Source organism: Myotis davidii, unplaced genomic scaffold (assembly GCF_000327345.1).
Source record: "Myotis davidii unplaced genomic scaffold, ASM32734v1 scaffold46, whole genome shotgun sequence".
Lineage (NCBI taxonomy): Eukaryota > Metazoa > Chordata > Mammalia > Chiroptera > Vespertilionidae > Myotis > Myotis davidii.
The window spans coordinates 2,453,120-2,462,708 of NW_006383006.1; the positions used below are offsets into that span (position 1 = coordinate 2,453,120).

Sequence of the window (9,589 nt, forward strand, 5' to 3'; positions counted from 1 at the left end):
CGTCTTAAATGAAGCATGTAAGTCAAACCTCATATTCCTTTAGAAACTTAAAATCAGTACCACTTGTCCAAAAACAGAAAATAACTATAAAAATAAATGCAATAAACATGAAATATATTATTAATTCTACCCCAAAATATCATTGTTAAAGATGCTGATGCCCCCCTGGCTGGTGTGGCTCGGTTGATTGAGCATCGTCCTCGTGCGCTGAAAGGTCACAGGTTGGTTTCCTGGTCAGGATACATGCCCAGGTTGCCTCTCTTTTTTCTTTTCTTTTTATCCTCACCTGAAGATATGTTTTTACTAATTTTTCTTAGAGAGAGAGAGAGAGAAACATCGATGTGTGAGAGAAACATCGATTGGTTGCTTCCTGTACTCACAATCAAACCTGCAACATTTTGGTGCAAGGAAGGATGCTCCAACCCACTGAGCAACCCAGCCAGGGCCTGCCCTCTCTTTCTTAAAAAGTGAAACTAACAAATGTTAGAGAAGTAATAAGGCATAAGTCTTCCAAACTGAAGCTTTCTCTTGACATAATCAGAAGATTGAAAAGCATTTACTTTTTATACTTTCAATGTTATTCCATGTGCTGTGTCTTTTTCAAAAATATTTTTTGATTTTATTAATTTACTAGAGGCCGGTGCATGAGATTCGTGCACTGGGGGCCGGGGGGGTGGGGGTGCACCCTCTCACAGTCCAAGGCTCTTGCAGTCCGGGACTCCTCGGTCCTTACCGCCCTCCCTGCAGCGGAAGTGGGAGAGGCTCCCACCACTGCCACTGCACTCACCAGCTGTGAGCCTGGCTTCTGGCTGAGTGGCGCTCCCCCTGTGGGAGTGCATTGACCACCAGGGGGCAGCTCCTGGTTGAGCAGCTGCACCCTGGTGGTCAGTATGTGTCATAGCTACCAGTCGTTCTGCCATTCAGTCAATTTGCATATTATGCTTTTATTGTATAGGACTTTTAATCCTCACCTGATTGATTTTTAGAGAAAGTGGAATAGAGAGGGAAAGACAGAGAGAAATATTTATGTGAGAGAAACACATCGATTGGTTGCCTCCTACATTCGCCCTGACCAGAGCCCAAGCCTGAGAGGAGCCTGGAACCAAGGTACATGCCCTTGACTGGAATCAAAACCTGGACCCTTCAGTCTGCAGGCCCACACTCTATTCACTGAGCCAAACCGGTTAGGGCAATTTTTGTTAATTTTAGGAAGGAAGGGAGAGGAAGAGAGAGACAGACAGAAACATCATTGATAAGAGAGAATCATTGATTGGCTGCCTCCTGCACACTCCACACTGGGGATTGAGCCTGAAACCTGGGCCCTGACCTGGAATGGAACCAAGACCTCCTGGTTCATAGGTTGATCTTCAACCACTGAGCCATGCTGGCCGGGCAGTATGTCTCTTTCTATCTCTTTCAATTTTCAACCTTTTTTATCTCATGGCATACATAAACTAATTTCTAAAATTCTGCAGCACACCAAAAAATGTATATTTTTTGCCTATCTGACAAAAAAAAATCAAATAATTCTGATTTATTCACACTGGATAGCTATTGTTGTGTTGGCTGTTGTCATATTTTTATTTGACAATCTAAGGGAAAAGAGGTCAGTGCCCTTGACTTAATACTCAGGGATTGATTGAATGTTTTTAAAATTCTTGCACACACTGGTTGAAAATCGCTGCTCTATACTAACTAAAATTACTTCTCATACCTTCAGTAGCACATATTCCACCCTTTGGTATATGCTAAATGTAACCAAAGTGGCCCACATAATAATGTAACAAATCCTGACTCTGCTACTTACTGGATTTAATTTTAGACACCTATTTTCTCCATATTTGAATTCCTTTATATGAAAAATAGAAATAATATTGTTGTGTAAAAGGTTAATAACTTGATATAAAGGGCCTGGCCCATAATAGGCATTTGGTTAATGTGTCCTCCATTTTCCTTTTTCAAGTCCTAAAAATTCTTCCTTCTCCAAATTTCTCTAACCCATCTGTAGTAGCTAGTCTTTGAGTCGGCCCCTAATGATCCCACCCTCCTGGTATTCCACCTCTACCACACTGAATCAAGGTTGGTCTGTGACTAATAGATTATGGCTATGTCATTTCTGATGCTAAATTATAAGAGACATTGTGACTTCTGTGTTCATCTCTCTCTTAGATCATTGGCTGTGAGAGGAGCCAGCTGCCATGTCTTGAGGAGGGGCCCACATAGTTAAGAACCAAGGCCGTGGGTCAACAGCTAGTGGGGAAAGAAAATACCTCCATTTAAACTCAGCACAGAGTTGAGAATTAGGGAATAGAGAGAATGAAGACCCAAGTCTCTGAAGCAGAGAAGGAAGAGGGTCAGGATTTAGGGACCCCAGATATAAAGTGAGAAGATGAGGAAACCGGACTTATAGGGTGGAGACATCACCTGCAGACCCACAACAACAATCTGACCATGATTCATAAGAATTTGGGCTATTTGGCTTCCCAGCCCCAGGTTCCCAAAGGATCCAAGCTACATCTGTCCCCTTATATGCAGAGAAGCAACAGAACAAGCCCCATGGGGAAAACTGAGATTTTAGCCAGAAATGAGTGAAATAATGTAGGATGAGGAAGAAAGTTTTCTTTGGCACCTGTTACTTCCTTATCAACTTTAGTAGCTCAGGTGGGTGAGAGTGGAATAACCCTGTAACCAGTCTCCTCTTATCAATTGACCTCACCCTACCCCATGTCCAAGAGTCTACTTCCCATCTTATTGGAACCTAGAACTCCAGTCTAAATTTTCGAGGAGTTGCTCTCCCCCTCTTCCTTCCTTTCTGAAATAAACAAAAAATATATTTTAAAAAGATTATCTGTGAACAATTCTTCTACCTGTCCTGGTAAGAAATTATAGTACTGCTGGTTTTATGAAGGGAGTATACCTGTAGACCCTGTAGATTATAACTTTGATTAGGGAGGTGAAACAAGTGATATTTGAGCTGAAGCAAAAGGATGAGGAGTTAGCTGGGCCAAGGGAAAAGGGGCTGGGAGAACATTTCAGGAGAAGGAAGGACCTAAAGCCCTGCTTCCTCAATCCATTTTTTTTCCCCAAATATATTTTATTGATTTTTTACAGAGAGGAAGGGAGAAGGATAGAGAGTTAGAAACATCTGTGAGAGAGAAACATTGATCAGCTGCCTCCTGCATACTCCCTACTGGGTATGTGCCTGCAACCAAGGTACATGCCCTTGACTGGGATCGAACCCAGGACCCTTGAGTCCACAGGCTGATGCTCTATCCACTGGTTAGGGCCCTCAATCCATTTTATCAAGAGCCTATCTACTGGATAGTTAATAGGCAAGTCACTAATGCCTAGTGAGCAGTTTGGAGTTAAACTAGGTCAGGAAGTAGGTATGGCAGTGACTTGATCTGAGTTACTACTGCTAACACCACTAGCTAACATTTTTTAAATTTTTATTGATTGATTTTTAGAAAAAGGGAAGAGAAAGAGAGCGAAACATTGTTTCACTTATTTATGTATTCATTGGTTGCTTTGTGTGTGTGACCTAACTGAAGGTTGAACCCACAACCTTAGCAACTTTAGCAACCTTAGTAAATGAGGACAACGCTCTAACCAACTGAGCTACCTGGCCAGGGCATTTATTGATTTTTTGATATTAGAAAAAGAAATGGAGAGAGATAGAAATATTGATTTGTTGCCCTAGCTGTTTTGGCTCAGTGGATAGAGCGTCAGCCAGCGGACTGAAAGGTCCCAGGTTCGATTCCGGTCAAGGGCATGTACCTTGGTTGCTGGCACATCCCCAGTGGGAGGTGTGCAGGAGGCAGCTGATCGATGTTTCTCTCTCACTGATGTTTCTAATTCTCTATCCCTCTCCCTTCCTCTCTGCAAAAAAAATCAATAAAATATATTCAAAAAGAAAAAAAAGGAATATGATTTGTTGTTCCACTTATTTATGCACTCATGGTTGATTCTTGTAAGTGCCCTGAACCTTGGGCACTTACCTACAACCTTGGCGTATTAGGACAACCCTCTAACCAACTGAGCTACCTGGCTCGGACGACTAGCTAACATTAAGTGAGTGCTTATTAAGTGTACTTTTCTTATTTGAGCCTCACAATGACTTTTTGAGATGTCATTATCCCCTCTCTACCAGTTTATAAACCTTGGAACAGGCAGGTTACTAGTAGATAACTTACCCAAGGAAACTCAGACAATAAAGGCCGAGAGCCTAACCCTGTCTGTGCTCTTCATCAGCAGGATGTAAATTCGGAAGAGACCACTCGGTGGGAGGAAAATGAAATACAACAGATAATTGGAAATGGGGAGAGCAGTCAGGAGGCTATCACAGACATCCAGGACGCTAGGCCTCATTTTGTAACAGAAACTGAAATGTAATTCAGACCAGTTTGGGCAAATGGGAGAATTTGTTGGTTTATAGAACCAAATTGTGGGCTGGGCTGGGCTGGGCTGTGGCTGACACTAGGGAAAATTAAAACCAGTGAAAAGGAGATGCCTCCATGTCTCCTATCTTGCTTTATTTTCTCAGACCCAGATTTCTTGACATGATAGGAAATGGCCATCAGTGGTACCTGCCTTCACATCTCACAGATTGTCCAAGAGAGAGGGCCTGAATCTCTTCCTTTAGTTTCTGTGTTTAAAATCCCAGGGCTCTGATGGATCAGTGCCTATTCTCGCGGAGTGAAGGGCAGCAGATATAATGAGAGCTACCTCCCAGCAAAATCACATGATTAATATGGGAAGGAACAGAGTTATCAGAGAAAGGGAGTTTGTTTCCTTCCCCCCCCCTCAAAAAAAAAACCCCCAAAACAGGATATTAGACAAATAAAAGATACCTACTACATCAGGGAGGAAAAGATAGCCACTTGGACTAAAATGGTGGCAGCAGAAATGGCAAAAGTGTGCAGTTTCAAAATATATTTTGGAGATCAATGATGGAGGAAGATACTGTTGTTTCCTGAGTTCATTCATTTCTTTATGAAATATTAGCTGTACACTTATTATGTGCCAGACACTTTTAGACACTGGCTATAATTCAGGTCTCTGAATTCATGAAGTTGACACTTATTGGAGGAGACTGACAATTCTCAAGTAAACAAACCAAACAATATAGAATGACAACTTGTGTTAAGTGTTAAAAGAGAAACAAAGGTGTGAGGATGAAGAGTAACAGGGGAACTGCTGCCTGAAGGTGAGTCTCGGCTTCTCGCGTTCCTCCCTGGACAACGTGAGCTTCAGCTTCTCCTCAAACTACCAGACTCCCTGCAGCCGCTCAGCTACTGGGTCCAGCCAACCAGCAGCATGGCCAGCATCTATGCAGGTGGGGGGCTCGGGCTCCCAACTCTCCATGTCCCACTCCACCAGTGTGCAGAGTGGCTGGGGGTCTGGGGGCCTCGCTGCTGGGATGGCCGTGGGTCTAGCAGGCACAGGGGGCATCCAGAGCGAGAAGGAGACTATGTAATGCCTGAATGACTGCCTGGCCTCCTACCTGGAGAGGATGAGAAGCCTGGAGGCTGATAATCGGAGTCTGGAGATCAAAATCCGGGAATACCTGGAGAAGGTCAGAGACTGGAGGCATTATTTCAAAACCATTGAGGGCTCAGATCTTTGCAGGGTCTGTGGGCAATGCCTGCATTGTTCTACAGCCTGACAGTGCCTGCCCTGCTGCTGATGACTTCAGAGTCAAGTATGAGACAGCGTTAGCCGTGCTTCAGTCTGTGGAGAGTGACATCAATGGGCTGCGAAAGGTCCTTGATGACACCAGTATCACTCGGCTGCAGCTGGAGACAGAGATCGAGGCTCTCAAGGAGGAGCTGATCTTCATGAAGAAGAACCATGAGGAGGAAGTCAATGGTTTACAAAACTAGATTAGGTTCACTGTGGAATTGGCTGCCCCCAGATCTCAGGACCTCAGCAAGATCATGGCAGACATCCCAGCCCAGTACGATGAGCTGACTCGGAAGAACCAAGAGGAGCTAGACAAGTACTGGTCCCAACAGACTGAGGAGAGCACCACAGTGGTCACTTGCAGACCGCTGAGATAGGAGCTGCTGAGATGACAATCACAGTCCTTGGAGATTGACCTGGACTCGATAAGAAGTCTGAAGGCCGTCGTGGAGAACAGCCTACGGAGGTGGAGATGCGCTATGCCGTGCAGGTGGAGCAGCTCAACAGGATCCTACTGCACCTAGAGTCAGAGCTGGCCCAGGCCCAGGCTGAGGGGCAGCGCCAGACCCAGGAGTACAAGACCCTATGAACATCAAGGACAAGCTGCCTGCTGGAAGAAGGGGAGGACTTCCATCTTAGTGATGCCCTGGACAGCAGCCAGTCCATGCAATCCATTCAGAAGACCACCACTCGCAGGATTGTGGATAGCAAAATAGTGTCTGAGGTCAATGACACCAAAGTTCTAAGGTGTTAAAGGCAACAAAAGTGTGGCACCCCTTGGGGAGGGGTAAGAGGCCAATAAAAAGTTCAGAGATAAAAAAAAAAAAGAGTAATGGGAAACCCATTTCTGCAGTGACATTTAAACTGAGGCCTGAAGCCAGTTTTAGAAAAAGTAGACAAGGGTTCCAGCAGTGCAGTTTAATCAATACACAGACAATAGGAACAGCATATTCCAAGGCCCTGAGTGGAGAACAAATTTGGATAATTAGATTAATTTGAATGACCACATACTGAAATGACCCAGTGCCTTGCTTGTAGAAATGATTAGCCAATAGCACTGGAGAAAAAACCGTTAACATGAAAACAAGTCAAAACAAAACAGAAATAGAAAATAAATTCTCAGAGAATATAAAAACAATTCCAGGAACAAAAGAAAATGGGAGGGGGGACTATAATTAGTATCCTTAGAGATGAATAGAATATTGAACAGGAGATCTATAAAAACAAACATCCAGAGAATAATAAAAAGTTACTGGAGCCCTGACCAGTTTGGCTCAGTGGATAGAGCGTCGGCCTGCGGACTGAAGGGTCCCAGGTTCGATTTCGGTCAAGGGCATGTACCTTGGTTGTGGGCACATCCCCAGTAGGGGGTGCGCAGGATGCAGCTGATCAATGTTTCTAACTCATTGATGTTTCTAACTCTCTATCCCTCTCTCTTCCTTTCTGTAAAAATATCAATAAGATATATTTTTTAAAAGTTACTGGAAATTAAAAATATGATAGCTGAGAGAAAATATCAATAGAAGGGTTGGAAAATATAAGTTGAATAAATATTCCAGGCCCTGACCGGGTAGCTCAGTTGGTTAGAGCAGCATCCTGATACCTCAAGATTGTGTGATCGATCCCCTGTCAGGGCACATACAAGAATCAACTAAATAAGTGGAACAACAAAAATTTATCTCTCTCAAATCTATCAATAATAAAAAACAAGAAAAAATATTCTAGAAAACTGGACAAAAAAGTGATAGATAATAGGGGGGGGGGAGAAAACTATAGAGTCAACTCAGGAATCTCTAGCATTGATTTATATGAATTTCAGAATGAGAGGGAAGTAAAACAAAAATTGAGGGGATCTATTGAGTGCTCAGCACATGGAATGAGAAAAGATCTACCACATATCAGAACACTGGAGTCAAAGAGAGCACCCTAAAGGCTTCTGAGACATAAACAGGTCACCAAGGATGGATATTCACAATGACTTCAGACTTGTCAGCAGCAACACTGGTAGCCAAAAGGCAATGGAACAATGTTATCAAATATCTGAAGAAAAATAACTAACAACCTAGGAATTTTCACCCAGCCAAGCTATCAGTTAACTATGAGAAAAAAATTTAAAATATATTTTTATTGATTTAGAGAAAGGAAGGGAGAGGAATAGAGAGATAGAAACATTGATCCCATCAGCTTCCTCCTGCATACCCGCTACTGTGGATCAAGCTTGCAACCTGAGCACGTGCCCTGACCAGGAATTAACCGTCACCTCCTGCTTCATGGGCCAGTGCTCAACCACCGAGCCACATTGGCTGAGCTAATTATGAGAATTTGTAGTCTCAAAGAAATTATCTACCAAGCACCCCTCTCAGGAAGCTATTGGAGATGTACTCCACCAAAATGAGAGTAAACAAATAAACAAAAGTCATAGAAACCAGGAAAAAGGGCATCCAACATAGGAGATAAGTGAAGGATATATGCTGGTTGCTGGTGAAGGATCCAAGACCAATAGCTTTTCAGTAGGCTTAGAGAACAACCATCTCAGATTGGAGCAGGAAGGTGAAATGTTTTGGAGGCATATATTTGTGTAAGGAAAAAAAAAAGATAAAACTGATAAACTCTTTGATTGTATCTGAACATATTGAGAGGAGATTTCTAGAAGAGAGTATGAGAATTAATTGATAAGTACATTGATAGTTAAGTAAATAAATTAAAAAAGAATTATTAATTTCAGGGGAAAATATACAAGAAAGGGGATATAAACAGTACATTAAGTGTCACAGCTTGAAAATAACATTTACACACTTATAAGTTGTAAACATTCAATATTGATTTAACAAAAGTAACATTACTATATTAGGAGAATAGAGAGAAAGTATAAGCATATTCATGTGGAGGATGAGAGCATGAAGTTCTCATATTGAAAATAGAAATCAGTGTATATTTGAAACTTACCCAGCTGGCACAGCTCAGAAGTTGAGCATCGAACTATGAACTGGGAGGTCACGGTTCGATTCCTGGTTAGGGCTCATGCCGGGCTTGCGGGCTTGCAGGCTTGAAACCCAGAGTGGGGCATATAGGAAGCAGCCAATCAATGATCTCTCTCATCATTGATGTTTCTATCGCTCTTCTCTTCTCCTCTCCTCTCTGAAATAAATAAAAATATACCTTTTTAAATCTGAAACTTAAAAAACAAGAAATGGTGTGATATTTAGAAAAAGCAATAAATGGCAGAAGAATCAGCTAAGAGTTGTAATCTCCTTTACGCATTGGGAAGCAGAGTGGGATAAGGATTTTTTGTTGTTTTTTTAGGATTTTTTAAAAATTTATCTTTATTGTTGAAAGTATTCCAGATGTCCCCCTTTTTTCCCCATTGATCCCTTCCACACCACACCCATCCCCCCCCATTGTATATAATAAAAAACATATAATAAAGAACATGCATGTACATGTGTAACTTTCATAAAAACAAATATTTAATTTAAAACCCAATCATGGCCCAGCCCATGTGGCTCAGTGATTGAGCATACACCCATGAACCAGGAGATCGTGTTTTGATTCCTGGTCAGTGCACATGCCTGCACAATGTAATGCCCCCCAAATAATTGCCATTAATTGGGAGCCCTCCTGCCAATGAAAATGCGATCTCTTGCGAAAGGGAAGTAACCTGGGTTGTGGGCTTGATCCCCAGCAGGGGACATGTTTCTAGCTCTCTCTCTCTCGCTCTCTCTCTCTCGCTCTCTCCCCCTCTACATCTCTCTGAAATCAATAACAACATATTAAAAACAAAACCAACCATGGTAAGGAATGAAATAGCCTAGGAGGAGAGAGTAGAACGAGAAAGAGGTCTTGGTACTGATCTTTTAGGAACGCTTCATTTACCATCATTCTCACCTCCCTCCCCTCCCCCTGTCCC

General features: G+C 42.6%; 1 pseudogene; it reads left to right on the top strand.

Annotated features, from left to right (window-relative positions):
• The first annotated feature begins 2,603 nt into the window (after positions 1–2,603).
• On the top strand, positions 2,604–6,819 carry LOC102774941 (annotated as a pseudogene).
• Positions 6,820–9,589: the final 2,770 nt, after the last annotated feature.